The following is an 18215-nucleotide window of genomic DNA, read 5'->3' on the forward strand; positions in this document are numbered from 1 at the left end:
TATAGGAAGGAGACACTGCATGGTTCAAAATTGGGAAGGGAGTCTGCCAGGGATGTATTCTGTCTCCATACCTTTTCAATCTATACGCAGAACAGATCATCTGGGACACTGGGCTGTATGAGGAGGAATGTGGCATCAGGATTGGAGGAAGAGTCATCAACAACCTGAATTATGCAGATGATATAGCCCTGCTTGCTGAAACTGCAGAGAACCTGAAGCGCTTGCTGCAGAAGGTAAAGGACTGCACTCTTCAATATGGGTTGAAGCGCAATATCAAGAAAATAAAGATTCTCACCACTGGTCCAATTGGCAGCATCATGATGAATGGTGACGAGATCGAGATTGTTAAGTTTTAGTTTGCATGGTTCCACAACCAACACTTTTGAGAACCATCAGCCAGGAAATCAAGAGACAAATTGCATTAGAAAAGTTAGCTGTCAGGGATTTTTCCAGAGTACTGAAAAGCAATGACATCAGTCTGGAGACTAAGGTGCGCCTGATTCAGGCCATAGTCTTCACAACTGCATACTATGCATCAGAAAGTTGGACTATGACTAGGGACAATAGAAAGAGAATTGATGCCTTTGAGCTGTGGTGCTGGAGAAGTGTGTTGAATATACCATGGACTGCCTGGAGAACAAACAAGTTCAGCCTGGAGAGGGTGAAACCGGAATGCTCCTTCGAGACAAAGATTCCGAAGCTTTCTCTGATGTACTTTGGGCATGTTGCAAGGAGGGACATTGTGTTTGGGAGAGGAGGAGAGACAGTGCAAGAGAGGAAGACCCTCAATGAGATGAATCAGTTCAGGGATTGAGGCAATGGGAGTAGGTGTGTTGGAGACAGTGAGGTTGGCACAGGATAAAGCAGGATTTAGGGCTCTTGTACATAGGATCACTATGAGTTGCAAGCAACTTAACAGCACATAACAACAACAGCAACAACTCTAAAAAAACCCCAAAAAACTAGGTAAAGCAATAAAAAAGAAACTCTTAGTCCAAACAAATCTGTACAAATCTTTGTAATTGGAACTCTTCTGGGAAGAGGGAAATAGAAATAGTTCTCTAACTTGAGTGAGAGAAATATCACATTCTTTGCAAGAAAAATAGTGCTCCTGGAGAACAGAATATGCCAACAGAGCATTTTTAATCAAGAAAAATGCTTCTTGTAATCCATACCTAAGCAGGAAATGCACCTAAATTAATTCTAGAGAAGAACGCTTCAGTAAAAAAATGAAAAGTGATAGGGTTATTTGGGACCTGATTTGTTACATTAAAAATACAAATAAAATGGCAGTGAAGCACATGATTCCTGGAGACTTTATCCACACTCAATAGAGTACCTCCCTATTGATTTAATTAAAGATTTGCAAAGAAAACAAAAGTGAAACAGTGATAGGAAGTAGAATAGCGCTGGTAGTTCATATAGGGAAATGTCAAGAAAGCAGAATGTTAGGCAATATATTCCAAAAATCTGATCAAAACACAAATATTTTTCATAGATGGCATTATTAAAACATCTTTAAAATTTTATTTTGTTAATTTTAATGAACATTTACCGAGATATTGGATTTTCATTCATTCAAACTTTTTTTTTAAAAGAGAAGAAAGCTCTCAAATATTGCGAACAAACAGAGGAAAGAAAGGAGCCACAGAAAAATTCAAAGCTCAAGAATGCAAGGAGTCTAAGCCAGGGAAATAGTTCATAACATGTTGGACTGCTAAAAGGTAAATGTTTAGACTCCATCAACTTCTCTGTGGGAGAAATATCAGTAGTTTTCTCCCCTAAAGATTTATAGCTTTGGAAACTGGGTAGAGTTTCATCATGAGTCAGTATCATTTGAAGACAGTGGGTTTATTTTTGGTTTAGGATTACTGTGGGGCAATAGCTTTTTGGTAGAGAGTTCCATGGAGTCCTGACCAAAGGCCATAAAAATGTATCCGAACCTAGAAACCTCAAGATGGCAGCACTTTCTAGAAAAAAAGTGACGTATTAAAAAAATTTCATCATTTGGTAAATTTAACTAAAGAAACACCTGTCTGAAAACTTAATGACTCTGGCTTATAAGGATAAGGAAAGCTTTCTTGAGAATTTGCAATTACAGGTCGTCTCTCATCTGAATCTGAAGCTAGCATTTCCATTATCTGCTTTGTAGGAGAAATCTTAGCCAAGACATTGAAGGGGCCCTCCCTTTTCTGGAGGCCGTACCACCATGGTGCTCAGAGCAAATGCAGTCCCCTGAAAAATCACCTGTAACATAGGACCTCAGAATTCCCAGAGACTAGGAAGCAGTGCTGCTTCAGGGGTAGAACTCTTATCTTTCCATATAGGAGACCTGGGTTTGACTCTCAGCACCTTAGTGCGCTGGTTTGCATGTAGCTATAATGTTGAACAGGTTTCAGCACAGCTTCCAGAATAAGACAGGTTGGAAGAAAGGCCTGATGATCTACTTTAAAAACCATAAATCAGCCAGTGACAATCCAGTGGTCTGCTGCCAGTGTGTCTGGATTCATCATGACTTGGAGCAGACTAAATAGCAGCTCAATGACATTAGCAGCCGCAACAGGTTTTGGCCAAAAAGTGTACAATGAGAAAACAACCTAAACCCAAACAATAGTAACCACCATAAGAAACCACAAGAAAATAAAAGCCAAGCCCAAAAAACAAATTTAGATGTGCAAATACTTCAGGCATTGAGAAAATAAGGAAATACATAAAATATGGGAAGGGGAAAATGAGCAAGATTCTAAAAAAATGACACTGAGATGTAAAGATAAATATCTGGAAATAGATATACTTAGTAAATATAGATATACTTAGTAAATATAAAACTCAATGGATGGATTGAATAATGCATGCAGATGAGAAACTAAACTATACGATTATTATGAAGAAGTTATATAAAATGCAAAACGGAGAAACAGATGGAAAATTGGGGAATCAAACACAAATGGATAATTAACAAGTTTTACCGTATAGTTACGCAGATGTGTAAATGAAGAAAAATAAAATTCAGAAGAGCCAATATTTGAAGAAATAATGCTTTTGGGTGTTTTAGAATTTATGAAAGGTAAACGTCTTCCAATTTAGGAAAATTCACTGTAGCTCTGTTATGATAAATAAAAATAAACTCATGCTGAGACAGATCATAGTAAAACCTTAGAATGGCAAAAGCAAAAAGAAAATACTTTTGGTTGTTATGTGCCATCGAGTCACTTGTGACTCAAAGGGATCCTATGTACAATAGCCCTGAAATCTGCTCTATTCTGTGCCAACTCTACTGTCTCTGACAAACCTATCTTTATTACCCCAGTCATTGTATCAATCCGTCTCATCAATGGTCTACCTTTCTCTGTCCCTCCACCCTTCCAAGCATGATGTCCCCCTCCAAGGACTAATCCTTGAAAAATGCCCAAAGTATGTCAGACAAAGCTTCAGAATCCTTGTCTCCAAAGAGCCGTTGTAGCCGCACTTTTCCTATTATTTCCCTGTGGTTCTCATATCCGTTCTGCCTTGTATCCTCTTGTTTCCTGACTTCTGACCCAGGCAGATTCTGACTTTGAAATTTTGTATGGTTGCTTTGTCTGAGGACTGAGTACCTCTCTGGTAACTGGCTAGGACCTGTAGATCTAGTTAGTGTATGAATGAAAATTATACCAGAGAGGTAAATTTAATTCCAGTTTGAAAGAGTAGCTCAGGATCATAGTCTGGGAGAGTTCCACTGATCTCTCGAAGACCAGTAAAACAGGCCTTTTTTTTTTAAAGATTTGGGGCTTTTGTTGCATTCATCTTTCACTCTTTCCAGGGCTTTTATTGTGACTTTTTCAGAGCAATTAGCAGAGGTAAGGCAGTTACCGTCTAGTTTTTCTGATCCCAGGGTCATAGAAGTTAATATTCACAAGGCCTCTCAGGGCTACATAATCGTTTCCATGTATCTTTCATTTTCTTCAGTCTTATTTGCTTAAGAGAGACCAATGTTTACACTTTAAATGACTGTGCACATGCAAGTCCCCACTCACTGCTTATCAAAGTATAGTGTCGAACATTGTCTTTGTGAGTTATGTTAAGCCATTTGACCTTGATGTCCTGGAGACTATGGTTGTGAGGTCTCATGATCGCCAGGGGCTCATTGCCTCAGAATAGTTGGTAATTTTAAAGACATTGATGGAACCTTTTTCCTTTTTTTTACATTTATATAACTACCTGCTGTTGACTCTATACATGGATATATTTGTAGCACATGCTGATATGCATGTAGAAATATTATCTACCAAACTTATGTATGATCATGTGTATAATCTCTTTCAGTCACTCAAATCCACTTATCTTGACTTTAGACCTATATATTCACTTGTAGGTTAATGTTTGTTATATTACTTGTAATGTAAGAATTTGTTTATTATAGTCTACTATATATAACTTTTGTGTACCTCTTCATGGATTTATTTTCTTTAGTGATATTATGCTAAAAAAACCCCCAAACCTGATCATGCTAATCACTCCTTATTTTATGTAGACTCTCTTTTATCCCCTCTTAATATGTTGATGGCCTAGGAAGTTGCTCTGCCGACCCAAAGGCGTGCAGTTCGAATCTGCTCCACAAGAGAAAGATGGGGTATCTCCCATATGATTTACAGCCTCTGAAAACTTGCTAGAGAGTCAGCTATGAATTGGTTCTGACTCAACAGTGATGGGTTTTGAGGTTATATTATATAAATAATGATTTTTCTTTCCTTACTCTCTTATCCAAGGATAACATTTCCTTAACTTTTTATAATAGTAAACACATACAATATTTATCATTCCTTTTACAATATTTATCTTTTTGTAACTGATTTACTTCACTTACCATATCATCCTTCAGATCTTTCCTTGCTATTTGGCATTTAATTCTTCACTATTCTTTAATGTTGCATAGTATTCCATTGTTTATCATCCATGTTGTTACTGTCTTCCATGGAGTTAGAACCAACCTATAGATGACCCTTCAGCAAACTTTTGGGAGGAGAGTGCCTCTCTTTCTCCCACAGAACAGCTGGTGGATTTCACCTGCATTCCTTTGGGTTGACCTCACAATTCCTCACCACAGGCCATGGTACTTAAGTTGTTTCTATTGTTTTGGTTTTGTAAATAATATGGTAATGACATGTCTATTTGTGTAAAAGCCTTTATTTCTTTAGGACATATAACTGGCAGGGGGACTTCAATTTATTTTCCTGGGGAGAAATGCCATTACTTGATTTCCCTTTAATTTCTTTTATTGGAAGGAAATGTAATGAAGTAAAGAAATGGAAGTTTTCTAGACTTCTTGAGTCTGAAGATTAATTTTTGAACAGTATTTCTTATTTGTGCTTGTGCTTATTTATGTGTTCAGTTCAAGTAGTGGAGGTGAAGGTAATTTTCAGAATGCCATTTAATGATATTAAATCTACTTATATATGTAGAACATAACACTTCCTAGTTATAATATCCATCTTAGCTCAGTCAGGGGAAAAGTAAATTCCCTTAGCTTGGCATTTTCTATTAAAAGACTCTCCCCCTCAAGACATTAACTAGTACATTTGACTGTACCAGCCTTTTTCTTTCATTCAACCTTCTTAATGATTGTAAGCTTTCTTGTTAGTCTTCTGAATAATTTGTCTTTAATATATAGTTCATTCAAGAGCTCAGTTTTATTTTTACTATTTTATATTATACTTATACCCCTTAAGTGCAGAGTTTTCATATATTCTTGTCTCATTATTCTTAGCCTTCCTAAGATGGTTATACAAACATAGTGGAATATAGTGGAGTAAAAACCAGAAGACTTGAATTATTCACCATAGTCCGTGACTTACCCAGTAACTAAATGGTTTGTGTTTTGGCTTTTTAAATATTTTTACAGCTCAATTACATTACTCCCTACATCTTAATGTATGAGGATCAAATCAGAATGTCCATCTGCCTGAAAATATTTATTGGCCTTTAATTATAGGCCAGGCACAATATTGGCTAATGAAGGTACAAAGTTGAGTACAACTTTGTAAAAACATTAGGGGCAGTGCTTGATCTAATTTCATCTAACTCTGCAAGGGTAAAAGATCTCCATCCACAATGTCAACAATACAGAACCAATTCCAGAGAGGTCAGACATACTTCCACAACCCTGCACTTGTTTCTATCATGTCTAACACCAATTGTTCCTTTTAGGGCTCACCTAGCACTATTACTGGTTCTGCTATCTTTTGTAATCATCATAAAGAACTCAAAGACATGACTCATGATAATGGGACTTATAGAGTAGCAATAGGTTACAAATCAGATTGGATACAGAATACAGCTGGGACAACTCAGGTATACTCCCAGACCACCTGACCTTCAGATTCTCTGTACCTGTGTAACACCGCTCTTTTAACACTGACAGTTATGGTGCTTATCTACCCAACCAAGAATCAGTAAGGCAAAGCAATGGCTTTTGAATCTGGTTCCATGGGGCTGCAGTTCTATTTCAGCTCTGTCTCATTCATTATCTAGTTCTCTGCCACCTTTGCTGTTGCTGCTGTTCTGGACTGGGTCACCATGTAGCAGAAATCTCTGGCCCAAAAGGATACACTGCTCTCTCCACTTGCTGGATTCCAACATTATTGTTGTTGTTATGTGCCGTTGAGTCGCTTGTGACTCATAGAGACCCTATGTACAACAGCCCTAAACTCTGCTCTGTCCTGTGCCAATCCCATTATCTCTGACACACCCGTCCCAATTATCCCAGTCACTGAATCAATCCACCTCATAGAGGGCCTTCCTCTCCTGCTCTGTCCCTCCACCCTCCCAAGCATGCTGTCCTTACAACATGTCCAAAATATGTTAGACGGAGCCTCAGAATCCTTGCCTCCAAGGAGCCACCCGGTTTAACCCTTTCCAGGACGAATCTGTTTGTTTTCCTAGCAGTCCATGGTACCCTCAATACTCTTCTCCATCACCACAGCTCAAAAGCATCAATTCTCATTCTGTCCTCCTTAGTCATTGTCCAACTCTCTGATGCATAACAAGTGATTGCAAAGATCATGGTCTGTATCAGACACACCTTAGTCTCCAGAGAGACACCATTGCTCTTCAGTACTTTGGAGAGGTCCCTAACAGCAGACTTTCCCATCGCAATACGTCTTTTAAATTCCTGGCTACTGGTACCAAGAGTGTTGACTGTGGAGCCAAGCAAACTAAAGCTGTGAACAATCTCAATCTCTTCTCCATTCATCCTGATGCTGCCAATTGGTCCAGTGGTGAGAATCTTTGTCTTCTTGACATTTATCCTCAATCCACATTGAAGGCTGAAGTCCTTAACCCTCTGTAGCAAGCGCTTCAGGTCCTCCTCAGTTTCAGCAAGCAGGGTTGTATCATCTGCATAATGCAGATTGTTGATAGATCCTCCACCAATCTTGAACCCACATTTTAAGCCTGATGAGATTGTAAGATTGACCAATCCCCTCATTAGTAGCCTACATCTTATTTTCATGTTCCATCTCCAGATGTGCTATTGCATAGAGCTCTGAGAAGCCAAAGCAAATGCAGGAAATATAAAGTTAAGGAGTTTAACAGAATATTTCAAAGGGAAAAAGCAACGTATTATAATGATATGTGCAAAGAACCAGAGTCAAAATCAAAAAGGACAAACTTGCTCAGTATTTTTTAAGCTGAAGGAACTGAAAAATAAATTCAAGCCTCAAGTTGCAATACTTAAGGGTGCTGTGGGCAGAATATTGACTGATCCAGAAGCATCAAAAGAGATGGAAGGAGTACACAGAGTTACTGTAATGAAAAAGAATTGCCTACACACAGAAGAATATCCTGAAACAATATATGACCAAGAGACAATGACAATGAAATAGGAGGTTCAAGCTGTTCTGAAGAAATTAACCCAAAATAAGACCATGGGAATTGATGGCCTAAAAAGTAACATGTTCTAACAAACAGATGCAGCCCTGGACATGCTCACTAGGTTATAACAAGAAATCTGGAGGACAACTACATTGCCAACTACATGTAAGAGATCCATATGTATTCCCACTCTGAAAAAAGATGACCTGGGTAGAGTATAGAAATTATTGAACAATATCACATGCAAGTAATCATGTTGAAGATTACCCATAAATGAACAGTACATCGATAGAGAACTACCAGAAGTGCAAGCTAGGTTTAGAAGAGGCAGTGACATTAGGCATATTATAGCTAATATCAGATGGATCTTGGCTGAAAGAGTACCAAAAGAATTTCTGTCTATGTTTCATTGACTATGCAAAGGCATTTAACTGTGTGGATTGCAACAAATTGTGGCTAACCTTGAGAACAATAAAAATCCCTGGATATCTGCTTGTGCTCGTGTAAAACCTGAACTTGGACCAGGGAAACACTGCATGGTTCAAACTGAGGAAGGGAGTGCATCAGGGATGCATCTCATTCCCATAGCTTTTCAATCTGTATATGAAATGGATCATTTGGGAGGCTGACCTTTATGAGGAGGAACGTGGCATCAGGACTGGAAGAAGACTCATCAATAACCTGCGTTATGCAGATTACACAATCTTGGTTGCTGAAACTGAGGAGAACCTGAGGAGTTTGCTGCCAAAGTGCAGTATAGTCTTTCTTATGAAGTGAAGCTCACTATCAAGCAAACAAAGATTCTCACCTTTGGGCCAATTGGCATAGATGGGGAAGAGATTGAGTTGTTAATAATTTCTGCTTGTTTATTTGCACAACCAACAATCAACACCAGCAGTCAGGATATCAAAAGAAAAATTGCGCTGGGAAAATTTTCTGTCAGAGACCTCTCCAAAGTGCTGAAGAATAACAATGTCAGTCTAGACATTGTTAAGGTGCACCTGATCCCGAAGTTTGTAATCTATGGTCTTTGCACTTGACTTGCTGGACAATGACTAAGAAGTTACAAAAGAAAAGCATTTATGCCTTTGAGTTGTGTTGCTGGAGAAGAGTATTGAATATACCAGGAACTGCAAAATAAAAAAACCAAAAAACAAATCAACCAAAAAAACTCAAGCAGGTTTGCCCTAGATAGGGTGAAACCAAGAAACTCTTTGGAGACAAGGATTTTGAAGCTCTGTCTAACATACTTTGAGCATGTTGCCAGGAGAGAGTAGTTCTTGCAGGAGGACATCATACTTGGAAAAGATGAGGGGCAGAATAGAAGAGGAAGACCCTGAATGAGATGGATTGACACGGTATTTTCATTTCATTTCATTCTCTGAGAATGAGATGGAGTGACAATAGTACTAGGTATAGGTGTGTTGGAGACAGTGAGACTGACTCAGGATAGGGCAGAGTTCAGAGCTGTTGTACACAGGGATCACTGTGAGCTGCAGCGGACTCAATGGCCCATAACAACAACAACAACAACAACAACAACTCTCCAACTACTTGGCAAAAGTCAAAGCCAAGAACTCGGTAAGTTATTTGGAAAACATCAATACTTGCTTGCTAGCCAATGAGTTTTTACATGAGGGTTTTGTGTTTTGTTTTGTTTTGGGTTGTTTTTTTTTTGCTAACCTTCAGTCTACCTATCTGTATAGGTCATGTAGGAGAATCACACTGAAATTTAGAATAACCTCAGGGGTTGGATTTACATATGAATAAGAGTTTACTGATGGTAATGAGAAGCATTTCAGGCAAAGGGAAAGGAGTTTAAGATTCTCCTAAGTATATACCAAGAACTGTTCAAGACTCACTTATGTGAGTAGTTATCATTGTTCCTAAGAATAACATATCAAACGACTAGGAAAATATTATTTGAACTTTTTTTAAAAAGTTTTTTTAAAAAAATCTTGTTATAATTGTCAGTCATAAACTTGAGAGAAATGCTAATTTTAAGTCATCAATAAGTAGAATGATAATCAAGAGTATAATTAATTTTAATAAATTGGATCCTGTAAATCTCCTTATCATGGACCATGTTAATTAAGCTTTTAGTTAATTACCTTGTTAATAAAATCATCACAGGACTGGTGACCCTATGAAGTCACAAACACATATAAATACAGAGTAGCTGCTAAGAATGTCAGGGTTAAATAACTGAACAGATGGATTGGCTGGCAACATTTCACAGCACACAAAAATTAAGCAATAGGAAATGGTATCCAAATTCAGAACAGCTCTTTTTTATCCAGTACATTGGCTTTCTGAGAATCACTTAAGCATTGTCTTCATTTTTCTCACATGATTGCATGTCTATTAATGCTATCCTCTTCTAGAAGTTTGAATTCTCTGAGCAATTTTTTCTTTCTTTTTGTTAGGTGCTATAGAGTCACTTGTGACTCATAGCGACCCAATGTACAACAGCTCTGAACCCTGCTTTATCCAGAGTCAGTCTTATTGTCTCTGACACATCTAACCCCATTACCCCAGTCACTAAGTCAATCCATCTCATTGAGGGTCTTTCTCTCTTGCACTGTCCCTTCACCCTCTCAAACATGATATCCCTCTCCAAGGACTGGTCTCTCTTTGCAATATACCCAAAGTATGCCAAATAGAGCTTAGGAATCCTTACCTCTGAGGAGCAGACTGGTCACACTCTCTCCAGGATGAACCTGTTTGTTCTCCTAGCAGTCCATAATATAGTCAATACTCTTCTCCAGCACCACAGCTCAAAGGCATCAATTATCCTCCTATCATCCCTAGTCATTGTCCAGCTGTCTGATGCATAGCAAGTAATTACAAAGACCATGGCCTGGATCAAGCGCACCTTAGTCTCTAGACTGACTTGGTTGCTCTTCAGTACTCTAGCAAGGTTAGAATCCATGAAAAAAAAAAGATGCAACCCAAGTTTATTAGTGATACGTGCAATAAAATATTTAAGGATAGACAGTCTACAAAGTTCACTGGTATAACTTACAAGTCAAGAGGAAAATTCATCCAGTAGCAAGATCATAAAGCAATTCTCTGTGAAAAGAAAAAGAAAATATTTTCAAAGGAAAAGAGGTCAGCTTTTTTTCTGATTACTGCTGCAATAGAAACCATGGGCATCAAAGTCTCTTTGGAAACCCTCTATGAGGTAATGCATCAAATCCTTCATGGAGACCAGTGCACACACACCAAGTTTTTGAAATAATGAAGCTGCAGATCAGTTTGGAGAACTATGACCTTAAGGACAAATGCTTCTCAGGGGCGGTTAGGCTTAAGTCCACCCCTTGCCTCAAGTTCTCTGTGTTTATTCCTGGGAACAAGCAGAATTGTGAGGAAGCCAAAGCTTCATATGGATATCCCCCATATGGACATCAAAGCACTGAAAAAACTGAACGAGAATAAGAAATTTGTCAAAACGCTGGTCAAGATGTATGTTGCATTTTGGGCCTCTGAATCCCTCATCAAGCAGATCCCAAGAATCCTGAGCCCTGGCCTGTATAATAGGGCTGGCAAATTCTTCTCTGCTTACCCACAATGAAAACATGATAGCAAAAGTAACAAGGTGAAGTCCACCATCAAATTCCAGGTGAAAAATGTCCTGTGTCTGGCAGTAGCTGTTGGCCACGGGAAGATGATTGATGATGAACTTGTTTACAACACCCACCTGGCTGTCAGTGTTCTAGTTTCTCTGTTAAAGAAGCATTGGCAGGATATTCGAGCTTTGTACATCAAGAGTACCATGAGAGAGCCCCGCTGTCTATACTAACAGCCCAATAAGTCTTACTGTTATTACAAAAAGAAAAAGAAGAAAGTTGTAGAAAGACTCTAAAGAAATAGATTCATTTTTAGATAAATATAATCAGAAAATATAGCACTTTTGTAGCCACAGCCGAAATATGCTGCATAATTGGGTCCTAAATTACTTTATATGTAACAGACAGGCTTTTCTGTAGTATATTCTTGGTTTTAATTAGTATACATTTTCCTATTTGAATTTAGGATGATTCATTTTTTTCTCATTTCTTCTAGAGAACTTTATGTCATGCAAATGAAGTTGTCTTTTGAAATTCTTAAATAAAATCCTAACCAAATAAAATCTACTTTATTTCTTCAATTCTACAAAGGGCCACAAATTTCTGCATATTAGAAAAAAAATTCTATAATAATAAAACTTAACATACTATTTACTATTTTAATGAAAGGAATATACCATAATTAGAAACAGTGAAACATTTATAATACACTCTGATCCAATTATTTTAATAATTTGCACATTACCTCCTACATGCATTCATATTTTTAACATAATTATAATAATTTGTATCTGTATAATTTTTGTTATTTATTGTTATCTTTTTCCATATTATTAAAATTATAGGTTTAATCCTTTTACGAAGATATACACAATAAAACAAATTGCGTGTCTGTCACCTTCCATCTCCTCTGGTTTGATGGCCCAGGCCACATTCCACTTCTGTCCTCTCATTTCCTTTCCACTCTCCTGTGATATTGGTGCTTCTGGTGCAGGGGCAGCACAGCCATGTCTATACTGGAGGAGCTGTCTCCTCACGCTCATGGGAGCAGGGGCCCAGAAGGACTTAATTTCTCTTTATGGCCAAGTAATAAGACTGTCAAGGGGACAGTTTGTTCAAGTGACTACAGCATTGGGTTTAAACACAGCAGAGATTATAGAATGGTGCAGGATCAGGTAGGGTTTCAATACCTTGTATATAAACTCATTATGAGTCATAGGTGACTAAGTGCCATCTAACAAGACCACCACCAGAAGACAAAAGAGCCTAAATGTCCAGATACAAATGGCTGGATGAACAGTGTGGTAAATACATACAACATCTCATGGATATGAAGCTACTGAAAATACCATGGCTTAGGTCAGGCACACCTTAATCTTGGACATTTCTGCCTTTACTTTTTTTAAGTGATCAGGAATGGAATTGTTCGAGGGATTGTTTCATGTAACATACATTTGTATATATGTAATATATAATCAGAGTTAACAAGTCCAGTACAGTTAGAGGAAATTTTAAATTAAGAATGGTTCTTAATTTAAGTGTAAAGTCTCTTTAAAATGAAATAGGTAATTCTTTTTCCTTAAAAATATTTCAAGTTTACTTTTACCAGATGCTCTGCAGGGGAAGGAGGGACAATCTCCTCCTGTACCAGTCAGATCTGATTTGACAGTACACTCACAAAATAATAATAATAATAATAATTTCTAGTTTACTTTTAACAGAGTTAAGTGTCCCTTTTTTGGCTACTTTTTTTCCATTATGATAAAAAAAATTTTAAGCTTTATCTGAGCCTTAAAATTACACTTTAAATGTTGTTTCTACTTGCAACTTTTTGAGGAAGTGCCATACAGACTTCCATAGTGGTTGCACCATTTTATACTCCCACAAACAGTGAATAAGTGTTCCAGCTTCTCTGCAACCTCACCAGCATTTGTTGTTTGCTGTTCTGTTAAATTTTGCTATCCTTACTGGGGTGAAATGATATCTCATAGTTGTTTTGATTTTCATCTGTCTTGGAGTTAGGGATTTTGAACATTTCTTCATGTGTTTGTTTGGCATCTGAATGTCTTCTTTGGTGAAGCGTCTGTTCATATCCTGTGCCCATTTTTCAATTGGGTTATTTACCTTTATCTTGTTGTGGTACTCAAGTATTTTATAAATTCTAGATATAAGTCCCTTATCTGACATGTAGTTATGAAATACTTTTTCCCAGTCTGTGGCTTCCCTTTTTACCCTGTTGGAGAAGTTTTTGGATGTGAATAGGGATTTGATTCTTACAAGGTCCAATTTATCTATTTTATCCTCTCCTGGTTGTAGATTTTTCAGGATGCTTGGAACACTGTTTATGTTGTGGATTAAGACTTCTAGAATTCTTCCAAGCTTCTCTTTAATGAAGTTTTAGTCCTTGCTTTTAGTCCTAGGTTCCTGATCCACTTTGAGTGGGGTTTTGAGTTAGGTGTGGACCTTGCTTGAGTTTTCTACAGATAGTTTTCCAATTTGCCAGCGCCATTTGTTAAAAAGGCTGTAGTTTCCCCACTTAACTGATTTCATCTCTTTGTAAAAAATCAGTTGACCATAGGTATATGGGCTGATTTCTAGATTCTCTATTCTATTTCATTGATGTACATGTCTATCATTGTACCAGTACCATGCTGTTTTGACTACAACAACAGTGTAGGATTTGAAATCAGGGTGTGATAAGCCTCCTACCTTGTTTCTCTTTTTAAGGAATGCTTTGCTTATTTGCGGCCTCTTTCCATTCCAAATGAAATTGGAGATTGCCTTTTCTATCTTGTTGAAGAATGGAATTGGTATTTATATTGGGAGTACATTGAATGTGTAGATTGCCTTTTGTAGTATTGTCATTTTCACAATATTGAGTCTTCCTATCCATGAGCAAGGGATACTATTCTGCTTCTCCAGGTCTCTTTTTGTTTCTTGTCATAATGTTTTGCAATTTTCTTTGAATAGATCATTTGTGCTTCTGGTTAGATTTACTTCCAAGGTTTGGAAATATACCCTAAAGAAGCCATAACCACCAACCAAGTAGATATTTGCACACCCATGTTTCCTGCAGCTTTGTTCACAATAGCAAAGAGTTGGAAACAACCCAAATGCCCATCAACAACCGAATGGATAGAGAAGCTCTGGTATAGTCACACAATGGAATACTATACTACATTGAAAAACAAGGAACTCATGCAATATTATACAAAATGGATGACCCTGGAGGACATTATGGTGAGTGAAATATCTCAATCACAAAAGGACAAATAATGCATAGTGCTTCTGTGGTAAAACGGGACTGACATCAGGATTGAGGGGAGACTGAGAAAGAGGAGATAAATAATGTAAAATGCATTGAAACAGATGAGGAAGAAAACTGTTTAAAAGGGATATATGATTAGTCATTTATTGTCATCACAGGAATCCAGATGGAAGGCTGCATAGTAGAGTGGACTTGGGTGGAGGAATTTTAAAACAATGCAAGAATTTTTCTTTTACTTTTCAAAGAGAAGAGCAAATTGATGGTGGGGGGGAGGCGTGGGCAGAGAGATAACTGCAACAATGAAGGAATGGAAATCCAAAGTCTCTCTAAACTTTGATTGAAGTTGATAAAAGAAGAATATAACCAAAAATAATAAAAAAGGGACAAAAATAACACTGTAAAAATAAATACAGCCTTCTGTCAATCTCTTTTTATCACTAGATTCTAGATAATAGAATGAGGAAAGTGAGTTTGGGAATGAGATAGATATGTTGTTGTTGTTACGTGCCATCGAGTTGCTTGTGACTCCTAGCAACCCTATGTACAACAGCCCTAAACTCTGCTCTATCCTGTGCCAATTGCACTATCTCTGACACTCCCATCACGATTAACTCAGTCACTGAATCAATCCACCTCATAGAGGGCTTTCCCCTCCTGCGTTGTCCCCTCAACCCTCCCTAGCATGATGTCCTTCTCCAAGGACCGGTCTCTCCTCACAACATGTCCAAAGTATGTTAGATGGGTAGATATAGCTAAGTTTAAAACAATGACTTGTGAAAAGAGCAGAATATTTGAAGCCAATAATAGAACTTGAAGGTATAACCTAAAAGACATAATTTTGAGTCAGATTTCACAAGCACTAGAGTTTCTTCTGTGTTCGTGTGTGTGTGTGTGTGTGTGTGTGTGTGTTTGCATGAACCTTGTATACATTTATTATCTAAAAAAAGTAATAGTTTCAGGTGAGTTTGATATCTTTTCTCCTCAAATTACAAGATTAGTTGTTCAAGAGAAATTCATTTAATACAATATAATTCCTTAAGAAAGCAAACAATGGTAAAGAATTATAAAGTAAAAGCTTTAAAATATGGTGGAAGGAAATTCAGTCACGTTGAACTGAGTATAATTTTTCATACCATTAAGTGAATAAGATACTTGATTGATTATAAAGGTATTGTACAGATTGATTGTTTTGCTATTGGAACTGACTTACAGCTGACACTGCAGTGAATTTTTAGAGGCTGCAAATCATACAGAATAGATATGTCTTTGAAATAGTGCAGCCAGAGTGCTCCTTGGAGGCAAGGATTGTGAAGCTTCATCTCTTATCATTTTGACATGTTGCTAGGAGTGGCTTTTCCTTGGAAAAGAACATCAATCTTTGGAAGTGGAAGGTCAGTGAAAGAGAAAAAGATCCTCAACAAGATGGGCTGATGTGGTGACTGCAGAAACGGACTCAAATGTGTCAGAGATAACAAGGATGGCACAAGACAGGACAGGGTTCAGATCTGTTGTTTTCAGGGTCACTATGAATTGTAAAGAACCTAATAACATACATGAAGGATGAGATTGCCCATCTTTCTCCCATAGAGTTGCTGATGTAATCTGAACTGCCTTCCTTTGGATTGGCAGTGCAACCCCTTATCGCTTGGCCACCACAGCTCCTAGTTTTGCTATTGGTAGGGGGGGAAAATCATTATGTCTTCTATTGATGACCAATAATATAAACTCATTGATTTTCCATACAGTTCTTTGAGATTTTACAGCACAGGTATGTTTCACTTAACATTCATGATGGGTCTTTGAAATAAGACATACAATTTGTGTAAAACTGTATTATATACAGGAGAGAAGTTCTCAGGTTAGTCACTAAGTGGATCTGGGCAAGGACTGCATGGACACTTTGGGTTGCTGCCAGACCTGTATGGTTGTTACTAGAATGATGTCCACACACCTACTCTGAGCAATCACTCAGTCCAGTGGGCTGTTTCCTGCCCTATCCCTATGGGCACCTTTCCCTTATGTTCACCCTACCTGCATTCCCTGCCCTCAGAAGAGGCTGTAATTCTTCCTGCTCCGTCTGCCGTCTGCCTGCCCCACTCCCCTTTTTCTTTTCCTCCTCCCACCACTGCTGCAGTCAAGTGGCTGTCACTGTGGGAGGAGCTGAGTAGGGTGCTTAGGCTAAGTGGGACAGCAGCCGTGGAGCATCATCTGCATGGCCCCTCGCAGGAGAGGATGCAGAGGTACAAAAAGCCATGGGTGGACCCTCAGACTTTCTTCTGCCTGCTGACATCAGAGTCAGCTGTAACTGGAGAGTTAGTTAGAAACAAATGAAATCTCCACAGTTAATAAAATACTTCCATTATCTCCCAGTTATAACATCTTGCTTTCTGAACTCTCTTACAACCTGATAGGACCATTGATATGTGGCCAAGTTGCCCAAAAAGATGTTAAACAGTACACTTCTGTATTTCTTTGTGCATTAACTCTAAAAGAGACATCCTTCGTAAAAGTAAATATCACTACTGCCTCATATATTTTTCTCTAGTGTTGGATTTTATTATTATTAATTTTAATGAAAATTTACAGAGACTTTGGATTTCCATTCGTTGTTGCACTTTTCTCCCTGTCCACTCCTCCCCTCCAGTTCGTTCCTCTTTTTGAAAAGTAAAAGAAACAGTCTTTCATTGTTATACAATCCATCTCCTCAAGTCCACTCCACTATGCAGCCTTTGTTCTGGTTTCCTGTCATGACAATAATACCTAATCACCTATCCCTTTTAAACAGTTCTCTCCCTCATCTGTTTCAATGCAGTATACATTATTTATCCCATCTTTCTCAGTCTCCCCCCAAACCCGATGCCAATCCTGTTTTACAACATTGGGACTATGCAGCACTTGTGCCTGTATGACTGAGATATTTCACTCCTTATAATGTCCTCCAGGGTCACCCATTTTGAATAATATTCCGTGAGTTCCTTGTTTTTCAATGCAGCATAGTATTGCATTGTGTGAATATACCACAGCTTCTCTAGCCATTCGTTTGTTGATGGGCACTTAGGTTGTTTCCAACTCCTTGCTATCGTGAACATTGCCGCGATAAACATGGGTGTGTATATATCTGCTTGGGTGGCAGTTATGGTCTCTTTGGGGTATATTCCCAGTGGTGGAATTGCTGGGTCAAATGGTATTTCTATTTACAATTTTTAGAGAGAGCACTATGCAGCCTTCCTCAGTGGTTGCATCTACCTCATATGTTTAGAATAGTTTTGTCTAGCTTAAACAGAAGAATTTGCACTAAGTTACTTATTCTCTAATTGTATTCTTATGAAGAACAATCTTTGTTATAAGGGAAGATGTCTGACCTGGAAACTGACCCTGACCTTTACATAGCAGACAAGTTACTACCTGCCAAGTACATTTTAAATACTGGGGGTAATCTTCAACAAGAAAGTTAATATGTATGTGGAAGATTAAATAAAATATTAATGTACTCAAGAGCAAATATTAGGCTTTTCAAAAAGTGGCAT

At 38.0% G+C, this 18215-nt stretch overlaps 1 protein-coding gene and 1 pseudogene across 1 annotated transcript in view; both read left to right on the forward strand.

Annotated features, from left to right (window-relative positions):
• Positions 1-18215, forward strand: part of GPR158 (G protein-coupled receptor 158) — a 570604-nt gene that overhangs the window by 145282 nt on the left and 407107 nt on the right. The window lies entirely within an intron of this gene.
• LOC102868509 lies at positions 11000-11653 on the forward strand (annotated as a pseudogene).

The sequence above is a fragment of the Elephantulus edwardii genome, unplaced genomic scaffold (assembly GCF_000299155.1).
Source record: "Elephantulus edwardii isolate Elephantulus edwardi_28Jun2011 unplaced genomic scaffold, EleEdw1.0 scaffold00054, whole genome shotgun sequence".
Lineage (NCBI taxonomy): Eukaryota > Metazoa > Chordata > Mammalia > Macroscelidea > Macroscelididae > Elephantulus > Elephantulus edwardii.